This window comes from Equus caballus, chromosome 23, assembly GCF_041296265.1.
Source record: "Equus caballus isolate H_3958 breed thoroughbred chromosome 23, TB-T2T, whole genome shotgun sequence".
Classification (NCBI taxonomy): domain Eukaryota; kingdom Metazoa; phylum Chordata; class Mammalia; order Perissodactyla; family Equidae; genus Equus; species Equus caballus.
The window spans coordinates 47204488-47230419 of NC_091706.1; the positions used below are offsets into that span (position 1 = coordinate 47204488).

At 38.3% G+C, this 25932-nt stretch overlaps 1 long non-coding RNA gene across 1 annotated transcript in view; it reads right to left on the reverse strand.

Moving 5' to 3' along the window:
* LOC111770175 (uncharacterized) overlaps positions 1-25220 on the reverse strand; it is a 354326-nt gene extending 329106 nt beyond the window's left edge. The window contains exon 1 of the long non-coding RNA XR_011431571.1: positions 25103-25220. This is a non-coding gene — a long non-coding RNA (uncharacterized lncRNA). The remainder of the gene's footprint in view (positions 1-25102) is intronic.
* Positions 25221-25932: the final 712 nt, after the last annotated feature.

Below are 25932 nucleotides of genomic sequence, written 5' to 3' on the forward strand. Positions count from 1 at the left end.
TTAGGGTAGTTACAGAAGGATACAGTAACAGATTTTTATTTCTTCTCATCAGCCACAAAGATTTTTAATGATATGGGATGTTTTTGCCATTGGCCCTAGGAGTTGTTTTCACCAAAGCCAAAGAAATGAGCCCATCTACTTAACTACTTAAGGGAGCATTAGGAAACTGACTGTGTTTAGTGTTTCTTCTCCTATTCAAGCAGGTTAGCAGATAGGTGGCTGATGGGTTTTCTGAAGGGCTTGCTTATTTGTCGCAATCCAACAGTGAAATTCATCTTGATCCTCTTTTATCCAATTGGTGCTGTTAGGAACCTCTGAGCAATACATGAACCAAAACAATAAGAGTCCAACTTGCTTTCTTCTGGTCAGCGGGCCAGCTAAGCCAACTGTTAAACTTGCTTTTAAAATAAAAGGCAAACAAACAAAACAAAACGAAAAGACTTGAAGATCAGTAAAACAATCTCGTTTCCAAGCTTTTAAAATTATTTATTTTGAACTCTAAGTTTTTTTGTTATTTTATTTTGATTATGAATTCTTTCTGCTCAAGAACAGAGCAGTAAATTTGGCTCACTGTTCCAGAAAAGAGCAGAATTTTGGCACTGAATCATTATAACAACATAATTTTCCAGTTCATGCCTACCCATTCTCTAGATTAGAGAGGCATTTATTTTTAAAGCAAATCTAGGCTCCTTATAATGAGAGGTGGTAATACTGCGTGATAAAGAGTCAGTTTGAGGATTAACCTGCTAAGCGAGTGGCTTATGGTGAGTAAACCGACAACTTGGAAATATATGAGAATCTTGTAGTTTATACTTAGTGATTTTCTGTTCTCGTTGTTGAGTTGACAAGAATCAAAAAGTGGAAAAGATATACAAATATACGTTTTAAGGACTTAAACAAGCAGTGCTCCTGGGAGCGATCCTGCGCTCCCTTTGCTTCTTTACTCTCTACAGCCCTTCTACAAGTTCTGTGGATTTACCTTGGAAGTGACGTTTGAGCCCATCCCTGTCTTCTCCATTCCTCCTGGTGCGCCTCCTAGGTAGCTATAAATCACTGCCGCAGTTTCCAAATGATTTACAAAACACTGGTTTCTCCAATGTCTGCTCCCATGGTTTTCAAACTATTTTTAGCTGTAGAAACCCTATGTTAATCTAAAATTTTCTGTGAATGCTCAACACGGACAACAAAAGAGGAGATGCTTTGTTTGAAGGAAGTTTAGGAGAACCTGGACCAGACAATAGTTTGAAAACCAAAGCTTATTCCAATTCATTTTCCAATCTTCGCGGGGACCAAGAATCATCTGAAAAGCATAAAATACACATTCTCCGGTCTGCTCCCATTGACTTGGTTGAACAGGGCTGGGATTGGACTCGAGAATCTGCATTGTTAACAAACATCCCCAGGTGATTCTGATGCATCTGGGTCCAAACCAATCTTTGAGAAATACTGCCAGTTCTATCCAACCTCTCCATCTTGATCGTGCCTTTTCTCTTCTTAAGGAATCCCACTGGCTTCCCCAATATTAACCAGCAGGCATATAAGGCTAGACTCTTCAAAATCTGACCTCTACCTACTTCTCAAACTCTCTTTCTCTGAGCATGCCTCCACTGGCCCAGATTTGTCATTCTTCCTTGAGTACAGTGTGCCCCTTTATACCTTGGTGCCTTTATACATTCGCTTTTCACAACCTAGAAGTGTTTTCTACCTGGGATAGTCCCACAGTTCCTCAAAGATCCAGTGTCAATATTGTCCTTTCTATAAACCCTTCCCCAATCCCTCCACTTCCAGAGTTAATCACTTCCTCTTCTGGGATAATTCAATTTATGGTAGCCCTTATCACTTTGTATCAAAAAAAAAAAAAAACTCTTCATAAATGTATCTCCTCTACCAGACAACAGGATCATTAAAGCCAAAGATGTCTTCTTAATCATCTGCATTTCCATGGCACGGCAAAAGTTTTGGTACATGGTAGGAGATCCATAAATATTTGCCAATTAAGTCATCATTTGTGTCATACGGTAGAGTTGTGTTGCTTTGCTCTTCTGCCACTTACTAGCTTTGTGAGCACAAGAAAACACTTTATTCCAATAAATTTGACAACTTAGACGAAATTAAAAAGTGATTTTCTTGAAAATCACACTATTCCAAAACTGACAATGAAGAAATAGGAAAAGTATGTATATATGAATAGCCTTATATTTAGCTATCTATGAATAGACTTATGTTGTAAGGAAATTGAATTCGTAATAATTTTTAAAAATATTCCCACAAAGAAAATTCCAAGTCAGGATGGTTTTGCCAGTGAATTATAGTCACATGCCGCATAAAAACATTTCAGTCCACAACCCAATGCGTATACGACTACGGTCCCATAAAGTTAGTACCATACAGCCTAAGTGTGTAGTAGGCTATGCCATCTGGGTTTGTGTAAGTACACTCTGTGATGTTCACACAAAGACGAAATCACCTAACGATGCATTTCTCAGAATGTATCCCCATCATTAAGTAGTTCGTGACATACAAAGATTTGATGAAGAAATAATACCAATCTTGTACAAATTCTCTCAGAAAATAGGACTTTTGGGGAACACTTCCTAACTCATTTTGTTACCCATAACATTACCCTGAAACCAAAACCTAACTAAAAATTTATAAGAAGACAAAACTAAAGACCAATAGGATATGATATACACAAAAATCCTTAACAAAATATTAGGGCATCAAAACCAGCAATATATAAAAAGTGTAACACATTACACTCCTGTAGGATTTGTCCCAGAAATGCAAGATTAGTTTACACTCAAAAAAAGAAAGTACAAAATATCAACAGACTAAAGAAAAAAACTATATGATCACTCAATTTATGTACAAAAAACATTTGACAAAACTTCCACTCTTTCAAGATTAAAAGCTGTCAGAAAACTAGGAATAGAAAGAATTCTTCAATCTGATAAACAGCATGAACAAAAACCTACAACTAATGTAACTGATGATAAAATATTGAACAGTTTCCCTCTAAGATTGAGAAAAAGGCAAGAACATCTCCTCCCACTGCTTCTGTTCAACGTTGTCCTGGCAGGTAAGGGAGAGAGAAGTGGTAGGGGGCAAAGACATGACCCAGGATCTGCAAAATGTTCACAAATGCTAAATCTGGGTGACAATTGTTGATGACAGTTAATTACGTTATCCACTCTACGTTTATGTATGAAATTCTCCATAACTGAAAAAAAAAATGCCACTCTATAAAAAGACTAGATTCTTTGTTCTGTCCACTACTCCACGTGGCCTTCACAAAGACTCGAGCTGGGGTTTGAATGATGGAGAAAGCAATGCAGAAAGAAAGGGAGGACAGAAAGGGCTAGGAATAGAATAGAAATGAGAACAGATTTTCTGTCAGGTAAAGGTAGATGCCTTTTTGAAGAAGAGGATATGAGTTGTGGAAGAGAGGGGAAGATGTGAAGTGTGTTTGGAAAAGTTGGGTTGAATTCAATCATTAAGAACCTTGAAAGCCAAACAAAGAACAATACAATTTATTTTTCCTTACTCTAAGCTCCTCCTTAATCTGCCATTGAAGTATTTGAGAACCTTCAAAGGCCTAAGGAACAATTTAGATCAAATACCATAACAACAAATATCATTAAAACAAAAACAAACACCCAAACCTCTTCCCAAAAAGAGACTTCAGTGTGGAAAAAAAACAGATTAGTATCTCATCTGTTACAATCAATTCTTAACAATATTTCAGTATAACCCAAACTTGGCCTTCCTTTGGAGTTTACTGTTTTTTTTGACTTGCGGAAGATATAACAATGTCAAAACCTCATAGATTCTGAATATACCTGAGTTCGGCAGGAGAAAACAGTTGGTGCTTTAGGAAGGAGTTTCAGGCCAGACAGACAAGAGACTGAATTCCATGATTTCCTTGCCGTAAACTTAGAGTTATTTAACTTCTTGTTATATGCAAAATGGAAATGATAATGCCTTCCTCAAAGTTTGGCACATTAAATGAAATAAAACAGCATATGGAAAGTTAACGTAAGGGACCTAGCATAGTGCCTGGCACATAGAAGCGTCTCCTTTCACTTTGACCCAGTGTCAAATGTTCTGATCCATTGTCCCATCTGAGAAGCTGCCTGCCATACAGCTGTCTCCTATAAGGAATAGCATGACAATTTGATGGCAAAGCACTTCATACACCCTTACTCGATTTTCTTCTTTTGAAATGTCCCCACACTGCTCACTTGTCCCCTGTAGCCAACCAAGATAGGCCAAATAGACCTGAAGGCCAATTAAAAGTCTTCCCCACTTCCAAAATCTCACCCTAATAGAATGATTGTCAATCAAGGATTATCTCAGTATTTCCTTTTATTCTATTAAGCGTACTCTCCTTTCTAACACCTTTGTATACCTGCTGAAACTAAAATTGCCACAGATGAGTTCTCTTGACACGAGTTTATGACTAAATGGTCTTTGTTAGTTTTGTCCTGCAAGTAGTTTTGTCTTTGACACATCGTTTTCTCCTGGCTCTGAAACTGGGGCTGTCACACTGAGCACCGTATCATGAAATGAGCTCTCCAGGACACTATTCTTTCCACCAAAAGAGGTTTTGAAGTCAAACAAGTTTCTGAAGTTTGTTTGACACTTCATGCTACATGTGTACCCACACCTTAAAGCATCCTTGTAGTCATTACTATGCTGAAGCCCTTGAGTGAAGAAACCTTTTGTTTGAGCTGATAAGTTCCAAGTTTCTTCCATACTGGGAATCTCTTCTTCTCCCCCACATAATGCTATAGTAAACTAATCACCAACCTCTTCATGCTAGGGTCGCTGTCACATGGCTTAGTAACGTACCCAGAGGCTACTAACCAGCTAGTTAGAATAATGGGGGTATAATCAAAGGAGAGGACAAGTTAATAGAAAAGGAGAGACAGAAGGAAAAAGAAGCCAAAAAAGTGACAATGGAATGAGTCAAAGAGCTAGGGCATTCATAGGAAGAAATTATATATTGGAAGAAATTGCATACGTCTTTTCATTCAAAATCCTATTAGTTTCACGGATACTGCATTCAACCCATTGAAATGCCAGTTATTTTAGTCCAGCAGCGGTTGAACCTCCTCCCTAATCTTTCTTTTGAACTAGTTTTTGGTTATCCTTTAGGCCTACGTGAGGATAAATTTCAAATTAGGGCTTTAAAGTTGCCTGGCTTTGAAGAGCACTTAAGCTTACAAAAGAAATAAATTGGTACATTGCAATGTCAAGCTAAATAGATGATTTATTGACACTTTTTCAGAACCACTCTAGGTTATTTTTTGTGGCATGTATCCAAATGGAATAGCACCAAGGTATTTATATAGGCTCCAATTTCTACACTACTCCAATATCTGGCATGAAGTATTTTTATGACATATAACCTTTCCCTCTAAACAAGTGCTTGGTCATCCTTTAAGCTGAAAGTTGATCAGTGTCTGAATATTTGAGGAGTTATACTTGTACCAAGCCACTTACATGGCTGGAGGCAAACAGCCTGACAATTACTTCGCATTGTTCTACTTTGGACCTATTTGGGAGGCCAGATAGCTGCCACGTGTACAGGTGAGTGCGAGAGTCTTGCTAAGTTACAAGTGTACTCAAGGTTTTGCCCAACAGAAATGTCCACGTCACTCCATTCAGGGTCACTGTGTCTCTCTGCCCAGGTTCTTCCCTGCACAAGGGTGCTAGACTGGAGGGCACGAGGCAGGTAAATTCAGATCACCTTTTCCTTGCCAAGGCATTTGCCCGTGGGACTGCATATGCCCAAATTTGTCCATTTTTTCAAATTTTCACAAAGATGCATGCAAACGAACAGCAGCCCAGATTCCTCTCATTTATTTGTTCACTCACTCTCAATATTTTCTGAGTACCCATTGAGCACAAGGCACTCTTCTAGATATTGCAGAAGATAAAAACATAAGATAATGTAGTCTAGGGAGATTAAGCATGTACACAAATATAAAGTAAAAAAGGATGAAAGAAGCACAAATGAAATATGAAGAGCGGGCTCCAGATTCTGGGTCTCACCTCTGAATTCCTCCTGGCAGGCCCCTTTATTGTCATTATGTCTTGATCTCTTTTCCTTTCCTGCCTTGCACATGATACAAGTCTCTTCTCCTAACTTTGATCATCTCCTTCTCCTTTCTGTCTCTTAATTATTGACAGCAGGGATCAAGCACACTTACAACTTGTTTGTCCTCCATTTGTCCTTTAGTAGAGGCCCTCTACTGTTGGTGACCTAGACCAGTGGTTCACAAACTTTTTCAGTAAACGACCAGACAGTAAACGTTTTAGGCTTTATGGACCAGTCTCTGTTGCAACTACTTAATTCTGTGATTACAGGCAGAAGCAGCCATAGACAATATGCAAACAAAGGAGTAGAGCTGTATTCCAATAAAACTTTATTTGTGGAAGCAAAAATTCAAATTTTGTATAATTTTAACACATTATGCAATATTACTCTTTAGATTTTTTTTCAGCCATTTGAAAATGTGAAAGCCATTCTTAGCTCCCAGGCCACATCACAATAGGCAGCAGGCTGGATTTGTCCTGTGGACCCATATTTTGCTGACTCTTACCTGGAGGATATGTAGGGCAGAGAGTAGCCCTGAGCCAGAAGGACGCGAGTACGGTGGGTAGAGAAAGGGAGACAGGAAGAGTGATGGATAGGCAGGTATAATATGCGAATCTGCTGGGAAGTTCAATCTTATGGGGCCCTTGCACGGGGCTTCTGGGATTTCTGTGTATGCGGAACCGGCAGGATAGAGCAGGCAAACTTCATGTGAGCACTGGTAACTTGTTCATAAAATTAGTTCTGAGTTTGTGTAGCGGAGAACGCTAACCGTTCACCAAAACTCTGTTTCCTTTACTTCCTGGTCAAGCAGGTAGGATATAGTTTCTAGCCACTCTTGCAATTCATTGGGGCCATGTCACTAGTTGTCACAATGGAATGTGAGCTGAAGGGAGATGAGTCACTTTTAAGAAGAAAAAAGTCCTCCTCTATGTTTGATTTCCCCTTCTACCAGCTGAATGTCACTGAAGATGGGGCCCCAGGAGATGGTGAAGACATAAGCTTGAAGGAGACTTGGTCCCTGAAGGACCACATATAGAAGAGCTACTCACTGACCAGGAGCATCCATCATTACAAGAGCAAGAAACACACTTTTGCATTTGAACAATTATATATACATATAAATGTAGGCTCTTTGTTACAGCAGTCAGTGCTACCCTAATTAACATAATTGTCAGGTGTAGAGCCATGTCTTATTAACCTTTGTGCTTCCAGCATCTGTCTCAGTGCTTGGTACATAATTGCTGTTGATTAAATGATAAACTAAAAGAAAGCATCAGCATCACTGCGTATTCTCCTACCCTCCACTGAGTTCCTTTCATCTCTCCTGAACGGCGTCATTGCCTCATGATGCCACTGAGCTGCTCAAGTTTTCTGAATTATACTAACCCCTCCAGTCTTACTTAAGTAATATTCTTGGAACAATACTTCAATTTCTCTAAAACCTGTGCTTACTCAGCTGAACAGAGCTGTTAAACTAATTAATGCTACAGTGCAAATGACGAAAATGGTTTATTGTGTGACCATTTACAGAATACAAAATATGTATTCATATTTTGAAAAGGAAAAATTATGCCTTAATATGCAAGCAATCACAGAATTTTTTACATCAATGAAAGATTAAAAGAGCTACATTTGGGGACACACAATATAGATGGCTATTTCCCACCTAAATAGACTGGATGCAATCACAGGAAGAAGAAAAAACCTACGATACACCTAAAGTATCGAAAAACAAGAAAACTTACAATCATGTTTTCACTGCCCTTAAGTCTTTATGGTTCTGAAATTTCTATTCTAGTCTTAACTCCACATTCCTCATTTTCACAGACGTGAAATTTTAGATCTTGAAAGGACGTGGATGTCATCAAGTTCAACCTCTCACCTTTAGAGAAAAACATGTTGCCATTATCAATAATATAATCCTTTACATAGTCAAAGAATTATATCCCCCAGTCTTTTCTTCGCCAGGCTAAGTAACTCCAATTCCTATAGGAATTTTTTACGAATATATTTTAATCCATTAATCTTTTTCATTTTTCCTCCAGTTGTTCACTCTTTCTCAGGTTACAAAGTTCAAAAGGGGACATGAGATTCTAAATAAAGACATAACCAACAAGGCCAGCCAGCCAGGCCTATGTATAGACAGAGTTGAAAGCTGCCAGCCCGGTTTGATTTGAGATGCAGAAAAGCTCCCAGTCCTCGTCTTCTCCATCCCCACTCACCCAGCCAAAAATAGCTCCCCTATCTTGCCTGCCAAAGCTGATTTTCCCATCATTGGAGGGCCTTTGGGAAAGAGGGTAGAGGAAAGGCAACTGATATTTCTTAAGGCAATGTTCTTGGCTCTATGCTAGTTACATTATATACATTACTGCATTTAAATTTTACAAGTATCTTAAGAAGTTATTAGTGCATATAACATAAAAAGGGCAGGAAGTATTCAGTAAAAGATAAGAACATTAGCTCTCCAGTCAGACAGATCCAGGTTTGAATTCCAGCTCCAACATTTACTGGTTGTCACATCTTACCTAATACGTTTATCCTTTAAAAGACTCAGGCCTGACCTGTACAGTTTTAGACATACAGCATAGGATGTTGTGATGACAAAATGAGATAATCTATATGCAGAGTCCAGTTTCTACCTCCTGACAAATATTCAGATATGTGAGCCACTATTATTATTATTCCCATTTTACAGATAAGGAAATTGAGAGTCAGGGAAGTTAAATGATTTGCCCCGGGGCACAGAGCTAGGAAGTGGTAGAGACATAATCTGAACCTAACTCTGCTTCTAGAGCTTGTGTTCTTCCTATTACTCTTTCCAAAAGGCTTCTCATAAGCTCATCTGAGTTGCCTAGGAGCAGTATATAAGTTCTGCCACCATTTTAGACTGTCCAACTTAGTAACCGAAGAACGTAGTCTTGAAATGATGCAAGGAGGCAAGGAAGTAGGTAAGCCTCCAGAGCTGGAAAGAATGAGTAAGACGACATGTTTCCAAACAAATGTGGCTCAAAAGGGAGGAGGGAGCAAAAGGGGCTTGAGGGAGCTAAACTGTCTGGGACCAGTGGTTGGGGACAGCGGGGACATCTGAGAATTGAGCATCAAAGCCAGGTAGGACAGTTTTGAAACCAGACTTCACCTAAGTCAGAATTTAGACTTAGAGGTTCACACTCTGACCTGGACTTGCCTTGGAAAACATCTCAATTTTTCAAATTAATACAGGTGAAAATTCGTAAAGAAAGTCACGTAGTTTGTCAAAGAAAAAGATGACTAAGGGAAGCCTGAAGTTGAGCTCACTTTGTTCAGTTTCTTAGTGTCAGTCAAGCCACAGCCCATACCTCAGGTTGATAGTTGTTTTATGCCTTGTAGTATATACTCTATATTCACTCATAATATAGTGATGAAATTCTTGCCTCCAAAGCCTGACACGCAGGAGTCAAATCCTTATTCCTTCACTTCCAGCTGTGTGACCCTGGACAAGTCACTTGACCCTCTGTGCCCCAGTTAGCTCATCCATTAAATGAGGATAATAAGATTATTTACCCCACAGGGTTGAGTGAGGATTCAGTGAGTTAAAATATGTAAGCAGGAGATGCTCTACAGATCTTATCTGGTATAATTATTCTCTCATTTAATCCTCACGATGAGTCAAGAAACAGAGACTGGTGATGGCTCAGTGGCTTGCCCAAGCTTTTGCCAGTTAGCAATTAAAGGAATCTGAACCTGAAGAGAGAACTATGACTCCAAGTCTAGTCATCTTTGACTTTACCATGCTGCTTCTGTTACATGAAAAGATGTGATGAGTAGAGAAAAGCTCAGCAACTATCAAGTGGTGTTTTCCAAACAATCTGAAATTTCCTTACATTACTAAACAGTCAAGGCTGGAACTTGGGGACTTGTCTTCACCCAATAGTTGAATGACCATCTGCACGTGGCCAAATGTTCTCACTAGTGATCAAAATAAATCAGCCTACTTGCTCGTAATACAGAAAAGAAGAGGTGAAATAAGCGGGGAGGGCAAACGTACTAAGATACCACTGGACAAACTAACAGCAGTTACTCATACTGAATTAATGAAGGCATTGCCATGATCTGTTTCATCTTCACACCACACAGGAACTGGAGTGGTAGATGGGCCCTGTCTAAAATAATAAACGGTCCCCTTCAGATGCATCAATTTCAAGTTTTTGGCTAGGTCATGTGTGGCCATGGGAAAGGCTAAGAAAGTAAGGAGATGAATAAAAGAAACTAGCACAGCTATACATAAATATGTTAGATACTAACTTCTTTGCAACAGAAGATGCCTTTCAAATTATGGGGCAATTTCTCTTGCTCCTTGTCACTGAATTAACTTTTGCTCTCAAAATGTGTGCGTGTGAGTGTGCGTGCGAGATTCAACAGTTGTTGGCTGGATATAAGTAAGCATGCGAGCATATCTGCAGCTCCCACTGGTGGGGATACCTTGAAAAGAGGTACGCTTAGAGAGGCCACAATCATTTCAACTCTTGGGGAGAACCTGGAGTGCCAATGGCCACAGTGAGCTGTTCTGCGTAACATCTGGAGCACTACTCTGGACAGACTAGACAGACCAGATCAGAATTCAGGAGGAATTAACTTTACACACAGGAAATTGTCATTTTCACAGGTCAAAGCTTTTGAATATTGGCCATTTCATGTGGTTTGGTCACATAGACTGCCAAGGTAATGGAGATGAATCCCAGGTGAGATTAATCCCAGTAAATGTGAAGCAGAATTTCCCAAATAGTAGATGGCAGTAATTAAAAAGAAAAAAAGTGCTTCTGTTGTAGAGCAATGTGGATCTGCATATGTCAGATCTAGATTAGCAACTGGGGCCCACCCATGGCAGACCTTCCATGAGAGGAGTTAATAACCAGAGGCTTCCCTTCGACCACAGGAAAACTCACGCTCGGGGTAATTTTGAATGTCTCCTTATATAACGAAATTTCCTTTGTATTCTCCTAAGCAATCGTTATAGCCCGTATATCCCTCAAAATGTGTAACTTTTGAGACAATGTGGAAGGATGTGAGTAAAAGTAGCTCATTTTGAATTTGAGATCCTGAACTGTCTCAAGCACTCTAGGCTTATAATCGCTAACAGCAAGAAGAAATAAAGTCAGCTGTGTCAAAGCCTAGCTCTACTGACCAAAATAAATGGGTTAAAATAAAATAAAGTGTTGGCTCTGGAACGTCCGCGTTCCTATGGAATCAGACCATGCACTGACAATGCGGTTCCTCACTACCTTCTATCTGGAGCTGGACTTTATTAAAAAGGGAGGCGAGATAACCAGCAGGACTGGAGGTGGGGATAGAGTTTTCTTAAGGGGTCTTCCTCACACTATGTGAAGATGAGACCAAACTTGATAATTCTTATCACTTAGCAAAGTGGAGTGAATATACTCAGTCAAAGTTCAGCCTCTTAGTTGAAGGAGCCAGCATGGTGGTTTCTCCCACACGCAAGTAAAGGGCTCAGTGTTTGAAAAGCCCCAGAGACACTTGTGCCAGAGAAAGCTCAGTTTTTCTTTGGTGCCGATTTTCTCTAAAATGTAAAAGGTTAACCCAACCCATGGCTATGCACCTCCATAAAATCTCACCCCATTTCCTAGAGGACCCTCAGAAAGACGTTCTCGCTCAGGGAGAGCCATTGCAGGGAGAACAAGGTTGCCCAGTGCGGAGGTGTGACCACCTTACCTAAATGGTGGTGAGAGAAACAAGAGTTGTAGACTCAGTAATGGAGGAAAGCAGGCATTTCCAGCCACCATAATGACCTCTGCAGTGACAGATCGCCACCTTTGTGATCATCACAAACCCTGAAAATAAGGTTAACCAACTTGGGGTTTGCCTAAGGGCCACAAACCCAGAACTCCAGCCAGTGTCAACATTAGGCTGGTAACTGTGATGGCCACAGGCATGAGCAGAAAAAAGGACATCCACTGTCTAACCAGCACCAAATACCACAGACCTAATGCCCAAACCCCCACATCTGTCTAGTTTTAGCTGGGCTTTGAAATAAAGGATTTAAAAGATCATAAATCATCTTCCTCAGACTGGAGGTTGCACAGACCAATTCCTAGATGAACCTATGAGCTAAGAACACTCTGGAGCATTTCTCAAAAATATGTGGACAGAAATATGCTCCCATGACAACTTGTAGATGCCATTTTTGGGGGTTACGTTGCGTTGCATTATATTCATACATACCTATATTTCCCGTTTGTCAAGAAGATTCTTAAGAACAAGAACAATATCTTACATATCTCTGTATCACCATGCCTGTGATAGAGCCTGAGACATACTAGAAGCCTAATATATGTTTATTGAATGGATGAATGAGTGAATGTTCAACTTTACAGCAGCTCGGAAAAGATGTCCTCTCGACAGTAAACACTACACATTGCTTTCCTTTTCCCTTAAAGATATGGAGAGCGCTGACCTCTAATAAGAGACATGACATGTACTTATTACATTCCAGCCTAAGATCCACATTTTGTTCTAAGTATATCGACAGTGAAGAAAAATGCAAAAAAAGAAAATAAATAAAATACTCCTTGCCAAGACACGTCATCCATGAACACAGAATATCATTCCATCTTGCTACAATAAACATTTCAGCTGCTCCTATGAGGGCTCCTATATGGCTTTCTGCTTGGGGGAGGGTATAATAAATGATAGGAGGTTAAGCAAGGTCCTCAAAGTATCTAAAATGCTCTTAATAATACAAGCCTCAACAGAGTCTTCAGGAGCTTTATGAGAGAAACAGTAGATTCTCCGCTACTTCCCAAACAACTCATTTTTAGAGTCAGTACTTTCTGAATACAGTGAACACTGATACGTGACAAGCAGAAACACAGAAACGTGACAAGAACACTACAGAATAAGGCATAAGAGACACTAGCGTATGAACCCAAATAAAATTCCACAGTAAGAAGAACGTATTGCTTTTAGTTCAGAGCAGGTAAAATAGGTTCATGACAAAATCAAAAACCAACATTAAAAACAAAGAATCCAAGAGAATGAATAAGCAGTTTGCAGATTCAGATTTTGCAGTTAAGAAAGTCTAAGAATGCCAGCCAAGTGCCGATAAGAGAGTGCCAAGGAAAAGCAATATCCAGTGAAAGCAAAAAGGAAAGAAACGAGGTATTTTAATTTGCTTCCCCATAATGAAGTTTTAGTAGAACTTTATAAAGCATATTGGAGGAAAATTATTCTTTGTTGTCTTTATTATATGATTTTAGAAAGCTGCAGTAATTGTCAGCAGTATCTGGAGGCATTATGGTAGAAAAGTCCATTGTAGAAATTTTGCAAGAAAGTTCTAAAATGGCCGGTGAGTTTGACTATGGATACAGAAAGAAAAAAATCATTTTGGCTCAAAAGCCGAAGTGTTTATGAAACTATAATGATATAAACTGTGCATATGAGAGAAAATATGAACCAAATATGTTAAGTGACATGTTCACATTTCTGTGCTTATTGACCCTTTCTGAGGATTTTGGAAAATATATATTGTAAGGATAATTCTGGATTGTTTTAATTTCTCCCTTAATATTTAATAGGGTCAACCAAATAATCCACAGTTCCTACTCTCCTAAGCATGTAAATGTCTATTTCCACATGGACTTGAATGAGTAGAGATTGATGGCTTTGTTGTTCGTATCAACGGTGTTAACCAAACATACTTCAAATGGTGGCCCTAAACTGAACACGAATTTCATCACAGCCACACTAGTCAAGCCTGACTATGTGAATTATATGAAACACAAAACTGAAAATTTAAGTTACAAGATGAATAAATTCTGGGGCTCTGATCTACCACATGGTGAGTATAGTTAATAATATTGTACTGCATACCTGAAATTGGCAAAGAGAGTAGATTGTAGGTGTTCACACAACACACACACACACACAAAAGTTAACCATATGAGGTGATGGAGTTGTTAATTAACCGGATTGTGGTATTCACTTCACAATATATATCTCTATTAAATCATCACGTTGTACACCTTTAAAAAAGCCATGTTGTATGAATATATATAGTTTTTATTTGTCAGTCATAACTCAAAGCTGGAAAAAAAACCCAAAAGATAAAACTGAAAGATGTTTTTATATTAACTGAAGTTTCCACTCTGGCTATTATCAACAGTATTAACAGAATAATCTGAAAAATAATCAGAGATATTTAGTATGGTTTAAATCTTGAGTGAACCAAGAGAAATTTTCAACATGGTTATCGTAAAATAAACTCAACAATGTGTGGGCAAATAAAACTAGGCTCAGTTTATCTGTAATCCTCTTGTTATTAGCAAAATTTAAACTGGGCTGGAGCTCTTGGATTAGTGGTAGTAAAAGTTGGTAAAAACAACACGGAAAATAAGAATAGAAAAGTAGAAGAGTAAAAATAAGAAGAAACCAAGAAAATCCCTGCAGAGAATGTAATTGAGAAGACTGACAGCAAAACAGTGCCAGTCTTGAGTAATTGTGTTGTTGTGTTGTGTAGCATCTTTTATTAGAACACGCAAAACAGCATTTAAGTTTATTCACTCATACATTATTCTCAGGAGAAAACTATTTCTTGAATATTGTTCATTCCTCTTTCATAATTGAAAAAACTTACATATGGAGATGGCTCTGAGGCTCATATAGGTCTAAAAAGACCCAAAATCAAAAAAAGAAAAAGTGGTTTCAATCTTGAGACAGTAATTTTTGAATAAATGAATATGTAAACATGTTTGATTTACCTTTTTCATTGGTAGCATCAGGCAAGTGCCATGTACATTGTTTTATTTAAACTATTCTCCATATAAGAACAAAGCTAGATAGTTTTTAAAGCCAGTATTATTAGAAATATCAGGCATTCTTTCCGGGTTTCTGTGATTCCTTTTAGTATTGCTAAGCAAACATTAGTAATGTCTATGTCTTGAGGAGGCTGAATTTGAGTGGAAAATTACTAGCTTTATTATAATCACTTACAGACTTTTAAATTAAGCTGTCAATATTTTCAATAACGTATTTCACCCTTATTTTAAATTTTTAGTTAGATAAGCTCTTCCTTTCTCCACTTACTCCAGCTATTGCTAATTCAATATAGTCGTTGAATAGGGTGTCACGCTTTCCCCAAATAAGCAAGAATTAAAGACACAATCCATGGGCAAAAGTTCATTATTGCTAGCTTTTTAACCCTTGGAATTGATCACATTTAAAGCAGCAACTTAACGTAATAACTCTCATCAGCCTAATTACTTCAATCACTTACTCTAAAACTATTCTTATCCTCTTACCACTACAACTTTCCCAAAATCTTCTAGAAATCTGACCCTATGACCCAGCTTGTGTCTGTAGGCTGGCACCCATTGCGATTCCCATGCAAAGAAAAGCCCAGAGTCATCACTGCATTTGTCCTTAGAGTGTTCTAGAAGAAAAGTTCCCATGATACAGCTTTATCTGCATAACATATCTGATATAGATTAACACTGATATAATTTTCAAGGGAATTTCATACATTTTTTCATGTGATGGTACCGGCTATAGTTTCCCACTTTGATTTCTCCATTTACACCTTTATAAAGGGAGGACACTGGAGTTCCTATTGAATTGTACATTTCAGGCGTCATGTATTGATATTATTAAGAGAAGGATAACTGACGTGAGAATTCTTAAGAATTCAACATATATTTTAGCAGAACAAAAACATACACTGAACATAGTGTATAGAGTCTGAAGTTTGAGCTCTTATCACTAGACCCATTCTAAGTCTCAATTTGTACATTTTTAAAATGACCAGGTTGATCTAGACGTCTCTGAAGTCTCCTCAAAGTCCAACATCCTGAGATCATTTAAGGTTTTTGATAAGAGGGAACTTTTTTTTTTTTTAGAAGTTAAGTGATCATGAACCCCTCCCTTGAGCCCCCGCTTTCAGAGAACTCACTTTCATTATGTAGTTAAGTCCCGTCATTTGCTGAGAGAACAAAGAGATAATTTATAGAGAACAATGGACATTGCAAAATTTATCAATACCTGATTTTGAAAGGCTTTTGGGACATAACTTTCACTTCAAGACTCAGGTTGTAAAACAATCTATCTTATAGCCTTAATAAAGCTTCTTATACACTGTTTTCCCTCTCTCTCTGAGTCTGTACTATGATGCAGTCTGAGATCTAGCTAAGTGCCTGGGCAAATGAAAATAGTGATGGGCGTGGATTGATTCCACTATTTTCTCAAAATCTGAGGTTCTCCTTACCTTCCTGACCATCTTTGTAAACCATTTAAGTTCTGCTAAAAAGTAACTCAATTCCTAATGTCAGTGGTAAGTAATCAGTAAGCCTTGACTGACAGAGAGGTGGGTCGGGAGAGAAAAGGAAGAGTAAGAAGGAGAAGGGAAGGGGAAAGGAAGAAAGAACAATTGAAAAAATCGCATCCTCATGCATTGCTGATGGGAGTGTAAATGACACAGCCTTTGTGGAAAACAGTATGGCAGTTCCTCAAAAATTTAAATCATAGAATTACCACATGACCCAGCAATTCCATTTCTCAGTATATACTCGAAAAATTGAAAGCAGGGACTTGAATAGACATCTACACACCAATGTTCCCAGAAGCATTTTTCACAATAGCCAAAAAATAGAAACAACCCAAATGTTCTCGAACAAATAAATGGATAAACAAAATGTGGTATATCCATACAATGGAATAGTATTCCAACTTAAAAAAATGAAATTCTGACACATGCTAAAACATGGATGAACCCTCAAGACATTATACTAAGTGAAATATGCCACCCACAAAAGGACAAATACTATGATTCCACTAACATGAGGACCTAGAGTAGTCAAATTCAAACAGAAAGTAGAATGGTGGTTTCCAGGGGTTGGGAGGACGGAGGAATAGGAAGTTCTTTTTTAATGGGTACAAAGTGTGGTTTGGGAAGATGAAAGTTTGGGAGATGGATGGCAGTGATGGCTACACAACAATATGAATATACTTAATGCCACAGAACTGTACACCTAAAAATGGTTAAAATGGTAAATTTCATGTTATGTATATATAATACAATAAAAAATATATTCAAAGTTTTTGTATTATTCATTTTTATTCCCCTCATCTGGGAAAGTTGAACACATGCTCTATTTCAATGTTGCCCCATGCCAGGAATTGCCGGGAAATAAATTTGATGTTCCAAGCAATTCCCCTATGGTTTTAAAAAGAGATAAAGGAAAAGAAACAGCTGTTTTAAAAGCAGTCACAGAATCCTCCACATGAGTCCCATGAATGGACTCGATAGCACACATTTAACAGGCAATAAAAACAGGCACCAGAACCAAGCCAAGCCTGACAATGGAATGGGCACATTCATATTTAACGTTGTTGCCAATTCCATATGAGTTTGTGGATTTGGAATACTGTTAGATTCAAAAAGAAAGAGCACCTCACACCAGGATTAGCAGTCAATGCTGTAGAATGACAATGAGATAATGTGGAAATTGAAATTTGAAATTCTGCTGTGAAATGGTCCTGGACGGAATTCAAGCAATTATCCAGCTAAACCAAAAAGAACTATGCTATTAAGAATAAAAGCAATGTGGAGATAAATTATCCAGATTGCCTTTTATATTGATTAAATTGCCTTATTGAGTACGAAACTCTATTCAATTTGCCTATAGCCAAAGACTAATAAAATCATAGAAGTCAAAGGAGAAGGAACGATACATATCATCTTATTCCATCACACCATTTTGGAGATAAGAGAGCTGACAGTCCGAGTTTAAATGAGTTACTTGAAGACATAGAGCAGAGTCCAAATAGAACTCAAGTCTTTGAATCTCCTAACTAGTTCATTTCACATTACGCAACATTAAATAATCGTCTAGAAGGAAGAAAGATTAATATTGGGAAAATAAAAATCATATTCAAAAGCAAAAGGAGAATGCAGTTGATTTATTTAGTTCATTATCATTTTGAATCCATAATGTTAAATATATTTAATGCAAAAGAGATAGTTTTAAAAAGTAGTGTAATGACACAAGAAACGACAATGCTGAGTGCGTATCCATAAATGATAATCTCTAAACACAGACTTTTTGAGGATTCATTGATTTTCAGTGTTGATATTTTATATCGTTTGTTCAAAAATCAATTGGAAAGCAAGACATAAAATCTTTCCTATCTGGGATTCTGATTTTTACATTTAGTAACATATTTATTATAAATATACAATCAAAACAAAGTATCTGCCTTAAACCACATGTTTAGAGCAGCTATAAATTAGTAAACCCATTTCTAACTCATTCTGATGAAATTCCCCAATTTCCCGAAGGCATTTAAACAGAGTATGAAGAAAGGGTATGAATGAACCAATGAGTCTGTGATTGTGTGTTACGTCTAAACTTTGAACAATGTATTTTTCAGATGTTTGATAATGTCTATTACAATCATAAATTCACTTGAAGAAGAAAATAAGACTGCCTCGAGAATAATTGTTTTACCCCAAACATTGTTCCAGAAAAAATGGAAAGTCCAAGTTGATCAGAAGATATCAAAGAGAGCAGAGCCCTCTAGATGGCTTACTCCCAGTATTAGTATGATTATCGCATTTGTCTGTGGGTCCTCACTGAGGTGGAGCACAGACACGGGATCTTCCACTATCAAATCTGACAGGGTCTTCAACATTGTAGTCATCACCCTCATTTTACAAAAGAGAGAACATTCACGATTCCACAGCTAATTAGTAACAGCCCAAGGACTAAACTCTAGCCCTCCTGGCTCTCAAGACAGATTTAGTCTTTTCCCAATACAGCTCACTTTCTCAATTTAAAAAATGGATCAAAAAGTCTTACAAGTTGGACAATCTTTTTTCACTATAGGAAAATTTCTTTAAATTTCAATTTCTTGTAAAATCAGACAATCAGATGCAAATTTTTTTTGTAAAATACATTCCTGTGCCATATAAAAGGTTAACAAAAAAATCTAATCTGATAGATGAGATTGGCTCCATTTGTCATGTTGAGACTGAAGCCTCGTACCTTGCATAGAAAAGTTTGATGTCCAGAAAATGTGGATATTTAAATAAAATGCCTCTTAACCCTAAAATAGCTGCTGTTAGCTAGAATTCAACAAGGACTAGCTTGAGCAGTTAAACTGGTATATATTTAACTTCCAGCATTTAAGCTTTCTTCTCCAAGGTGTTTCCATCTCTGTTCCTCTGCCTTGATTCTGTTCTTTAGTTTATTGCCTCCAATAACTCCCTCCAGCAATGCTAAGACTTTTCCTCTATCATACAGCACACTACCTTTCTGTGTCCTTTTCTTCCCATTCTACCGTTGCAAACGAGCTGACAAAGAATCTTTCAATCTTCCAAGGACATATCCAACAATGGAATTTTCCGCATTTGTGGAGTTGCTGCCAAATCACTACCAAATCTCCCAGGCTGCTCCTCCATTTTCCCACCTACTGCCACGGTTGTCCTCTCAAAATTTCTTCCCTGACACAAGTCACTGCTTCCCATGCAAACCACCTTCAGCCAGGGCAAGCAATAACTGGACCAACAAATATGTGTGTTTGTAGAGCCAAGACATCAGCCATGTCAGGAAATGCAGTGAGTCAGAAAACTCATCTAGGTGATGGACGGACAGTGGGTGGCTGAAGGGAATGACTTTGAGTGCCTAATAGGTAGCAGGTAGATAGTTTTGACAATAACTCTGTAAATAGATATTTTCTCCATTTTACAGTTGTAGAAACTGAGGCTCAGAGGTCCTAGAGTGTCTAATTTTGGCCAGTCTCTTTAAACAGAATTAGTGCCCCACTGAAAATTTTAATAGACTTGCATAGCATTTCGGTTTAGGGTAAGGTTCCCACAAGCAGTCAGTCAGTACCACCTCCTGCCATCCATGAGGACCCCCTGTTCCTCCTCCTCTCAGCTCTCCCAATTCTCTGCCCCCACTTTTGCTTCATTCTTCTGCTCAAGATATTCACCACAGCCTCCCTTGTCTGTGAAACTTTTCTAGCTAGATCATCGCAGATATTTTCATAGGAAAGTGATACTGTTATTCAAGGCTTACCTTTCAAAGATGTGTTCCCTAAGAAATCAGCTAAAACATGTCGAACTGCCTCGACTTTGTTTTCTTCCTCTAAATACATAAATCCCACTCTCAAAGAGATGTAACTCTGAAGAAAGCTCTTTCAAGATCACATGCAGGATCCTCACAAAGTGTTTTATATTCTTCTGAAATCTTAAACAACTGAGATTGGAGAAATGAGAACAAAAGGTACATGGAACTTAAAACAAATTCATTCAATTTGGTGACAATTCTTCTGAACGATTATGTATAGTACTCTATTTTTTCTACTCTCATATAAAAAAATGAAAACTGTCTACCATAAATCTGTGGGTAAACTGACTGAAGAAGTCTATATTCCGCATTTATTACTAGATGAGTTCAAGTTATTTCTCTCCTCCCTAAAATCATGGTTATTGACTTTAAGTTTTAAAAACAGAACAGAGACTTTATGAAAACAAAATGTTTGAATGAGTAGGAAAGACATGTTCATAGACGTCCACAACTCATCCTGCCTTCAATATAGACCAGGTTAAACTGAGGGCCCATCTTGCAGCTGTTTCAACACAGGCTGAGGGAAATGTGTTACTGTGGGGAAGAGGAGTGGGTAGAGATTTCTATACTGATAAGCAAAATTGTTGCCTAAGACTTATAGTCACCAGGTGAGGGAGAAAATGCAATAATTTTAAACTTATTGATGAAAAATATACATATTTTGTAATTACTGCAAATATAATTGGATGTAAAGATGCATGCATGGTACACCTCCAATCCTAAAAGCATAGCACATAAGTTTCAGGTTAAACTACATAAAATTGTCATTTTAAAGATCAAAACTTATCAAATACATACTTATATAAATAAATGAGTGAATAAAGAAATAAATAGAGGAGAAGGAAAACCCTCTTCCTTACAGTACAATACTAATTAATAAAGGAATGCAGAATGACAGGGTTAGGAAATGGATGGGTGAAAGTTTGATGAGGACCAAGATATGCACACAGTCTCAAAGTCTCTCTCACACAAATTCTTTCATTATAAAGGATAAAATGGTAATTTTAGTGTGGAGAAACTTAGTAGATAGAACCTTAATCAATGATGGACACTAACATCACCAACACTAGGACAAACTGACATCATCTGCCTACCGATACGATGCACTGAGAAGGACAAAATGTTCTTCTGTGTATTTCTTACAAAAAGCACAACCTGAATCTAATCATAAGGAAACATCAGACACACCCAAATTGAGAGTCGTTCTACAAAGCAACTGGCCTAAACTCTAAAAAATGACAAGGTCAAGAGAGACAAAGAAAGGCTAAATAACCATTCCAAATTAAAGTAGACTACAGAGATATAAATAGAGTATGACTCTGCGATGGATTCAAGGCCAGGAAAAAAAATGTTATAAAGGATGTTATTGAGCCAATTGACAACATATGAATTTGGACTGTGAATTAACTAATAGCATTGTATCTGTTATATTTTCTGAATTTATCATGGTTACTGTGTCTACGTAAGAGAACGTCCTTGTTCCTAAGAAATACAAACAGTAGTATTTAGAGGTAAGAAGGCACAATGTCCCCAATTTACTCAAAAAATTCAGAAAATATAAAAATATGTATAAATATATAGAGAAAACAAAGCAAATGGGACAGAACGTAAACAATTCACGATTATTATGTCAAAGTCAGCTAAAGAATTTTTCAAAAGTTTACCCACAGTATCATATGGCTCACTGCAATATATATACATTTATCAACGTAATTAATCAACTAGATACCACAAGTTAGGAACTAGAAACTTATTAAAATAATACAATTTAAAATATCAAGATCTCAGTAAGTGAACCTGAGTGAAATTCAAATCTATATATAAGCATGCTGAATATATATGTCAGTAGTTAACATTCCTACAGAAGATACTTGCATTCTTGAAATCATATCCTTTCAATAGTTTTTTGGCCCAGGACACAACACAGGAAATTATCTGAGTCGGTCAAGTGGGACATCCCCAAAAGAGCAGTCACGCCATCGCTGATATTGCATCTCACTTTTTACTTGAGTTCATGGCATGGAAAAGTAATTCATCTCTCTGAATACGTTTCATAAGAAAAACAGAACTCTTCAGATTCTTTTCCAAGTAATCCTGGGGCAGTAGTCAATTCTGAATCCAAAATTTCAAAGGAGATTTTTACAACCTGAAATCCTACTGTCAATGTGGACTCTGTGAATTATTTTCCTGAAACTAAAGGTAGGACAAATAATGTCCCCCCAAAAATCCCAATTCTGGGCACATCCCTACACTAGGTCAAGCAATATCAGATTCTCAACATCGTACCTATTGGTCTTCCTAAGAAACAGAATCCCACTCCCAGTGCACCACATGACACTGAAGATTCAGAATGGACACTTTGCATCATCATAAAATACTTGAAGTAATAATTCATTTTGAGGATGGGTTTAATGCTATACACATCCATGAAAAAAAAAAAAAAAACGGGGATTTTAATCCACCCACAGCAGCATGCATTCTTTTTCTACAAATTTTAAACATTTTTAAAAAGTAAAAATCACCCATAATCTCAGCCTGCAAAGATAATGTTGCTGTTAAAATGTTGGTATGTTTCATACCAGCGTAAATCCATCCATGTCTCCATCCATCTATCTATTTTTATATACAAAATTAAACATTGTATATGCAGTTCGTACACTGCTATTTTTCCAACTGTAAGCATTTTCTTATGTTTTTTACATATTCCTGTCATGACCACTCAGATGGAAGGTGGAACGTTATTTCCAAGACACAGAAAAACAGCTGACCAACGGCGGAGATGTTGAAGGACATTTCCCAAGTTTTGTTCACCTGTGGAAAAGTCCCAAACTGAACATCATATTAAGACTACAAAGGAACCATGACGTTCTTCCTTCTCCTCTTCCCAGGAGGACTACACTGAGGACTGACCCCCACTCTTAGGGAATGTACTGTAACTCTGTATCAGGACTTCCACTTTCTCTGCGTGGTCCCTTTGGCTCATAGTCTCAATTACCCGGTAACGCTCGAGTTATGGTTTCTACGGCACATTTTCTTCCTGTATAAAGCTAGCTGACCTATATGAGCATTCCTCCCCTCCATTAGCACTTGCCACTAAACAACTACCCACACCACAGTTGGCCTCAGCCTTCTTTCCAACATCATCTCCCACCTGTCTGTATCTCAAACACTAGTCACTTTGCTTGAGCCATTGTTACTTAAGCCAATTGTTCTCCCATCGCCACCTCTTTTAGTCATTGTTCTCTCCCAGAATATCCTTTGGTCTCTCCTCTGTAAGTTGAAATTGGATGGATAGATGGAGGGACAGATAGATGGACAGATGGATCTTCATTACCTTCCCTCATCCTCCCAATCAGAATTATTTTTCCTTCCTTGGCTCTCCTAAAACACTTTGTTGTATCTCAATTAATGCATTTTTTTTCAAGCTTTGTTATGTGTTTTTTGTTTTGTTGTTTTTTAATGTTTCATTCTCCATAGAGAGAAACCTACTTGAGGGCGTGGCTATGTTTTCATCTTTGCTACCTCCATGGAATTTTAAAATAGCACTCTGATCATATCAAATGTTTGTGTAATGAATGATCTGATGAACTAAAATAGGAAAATATTAAAAGGCTTTGGACCAAGAAAACAAAACAAACTATGGAAAATCGCACTACGGGTTAATTATTTAGAGTAACAAAAATTGCTGAGATAATTGCACAACTTTAGCTTTTAAGGGGAAGACAAGCCTCAGCATATATTTATTTCATTCAAAGTTAGAACTATTTCCAGAAATAATATTGGCCCAGGAGACATCAACTTATCAAAGTTTGGTATTGGCTCCACCTACCTTTCATATTCTTTACCCTCCAATGCCCCCATACAGGAACGGCTGCATGACGTATAAAATGAAAACTTAGAGCCCCTTGCTTAAGCCCGTCAAGATGGTGACAGCAGAGCATTAAACCAAGTGCAAGGCTCTTCTAAGCACAGGACCATGTACAACTGCTCATGTCACATGCCCATGAAGCCAGCACTATCTGCATAAAATATCTCTAGTTTTTCATTCTTTCCATTGAATTGAAAACCAAAGATTCTCAAAGTGAATATTGATTTATCAATAAAGTCTCACAAGAAATGGAACAGAAAGAAGGGCCCAGAATTTTAAAGTTCTTCTCGCACTTATTACCCAAGTTTCTTTCCTGTCTTGTGCACAGAATGCTCTGGATTACATTAATTTTTCAGGTCTATGTTTATATATTTTTTTCTAGGCTCCCAATCACGCAACAAAATGCTTGCAAACTTTTTCCAAAAGGAGAAAAAGGGATGCTTTATTACATTCCACACTCAGTTGATAAATGTTTTACTTTTTTTGTTATGGATCCTGTTTGTCTAAGTTTTCACTAAACTTAAAAAAAAAAAGGGGGGGCCTTCTTAGACCATCTCAGTCTCCAAAACAAGAAAACCCCTTTTGCAAAAAACCTAAATGCATAGCATGGACTCTGGCTTTATAAGACCCATTATTTTAAAAAGCATTTCATCTCCGAGTGCAGCCTGCAACCTGAGCCTTTCTGTGGGGTGCGGATGAGGAGGGAACTGGTGGGGAGGGAGAAAGCGGGAGAACAAGGCCAATAGGAGAGCCCGCCAGAGGTATCCTGGCTTATAATTAATGGCATGAGGTTACAACTTGCAGCTGACATCGGTTACAGTAAAAGGTCAGCCTCCTGCTGCAGTTCGCATTTACTAGTTTGGAAGGGAGTTGGCTGGAGGCCTCCCTTCCCCCCGCTCCCTCCGTTTGGCTGTCTAACTGATCCCTGTTGCATTCCTTTCTTTATTCCAGCAAAGATTCTTTTTCACCCTTTACACAAACACACACCCACACCCGCACCCATCCCCACAGCCTCACCCACTCACTCCCACAGATGCATGTGGAGTCGAAGACAGAGGACACTCCCATGGCTCGTACAGGCAGAGGAACCACGGCTTGGGGATGCTGCTGTGAAAACTAGATACATTCTTCTGCCAAGTCCCCTCCTTCTTCCCTGTGACATTTGGAAGGACAAAACGGGCAAGTTAGAATGAGCCTTATTTCCAGCGGATGAGGACATTCACTGCTGAGCAAAGAGCAATTTCAGTGTCAAAATCAGTTTATCTGAAGTACTCAAGGCCTTGAGGACTCTCTCTGCCTCTGGTGGAAATGAAAAAGGACAAGTGACGGTGAAGTGGAGGAAAGGGTGCCAAAACCGTCAGCTGGAAGAATCCTGGGGCCTGTGCCATCAGGGCTGGTGCAGACATCTTCTCTATGAGCTGGGTGTCAAGGAGAGTGGGGCTTTCTCTCATCACACCAGGCCTGCCTCACCAGGCTCCCCTCCCCTGTGAAGCCAATGCTACTCTATGAGAGGAGAACACGCTGGCAGACATCAGTCTCCTGGGGCCTCCCTTGGCCGCCCTTGTGATGGCAGGTGTAGATACCTCTCTGCTGCTCTTCATTCCCACCCCACACCCTCCACTGGCTGCCCTACCACCCACACCTCCCCAGGGCTTCCTTCTTGTTCAAAGCTCCCCATCTTCCATCCCAATGTTTCCCAAAATTCTATCACGTATATACCATCTTTCATGACTTTGACATTTCCAGTTATCACTGACGACATTATTTACTTAACATTTTTCTTTTACTGATTCGCCCTTTTTTAACTTAAATATATGCATTTTTAATGGAAACTTTTCATCACTATT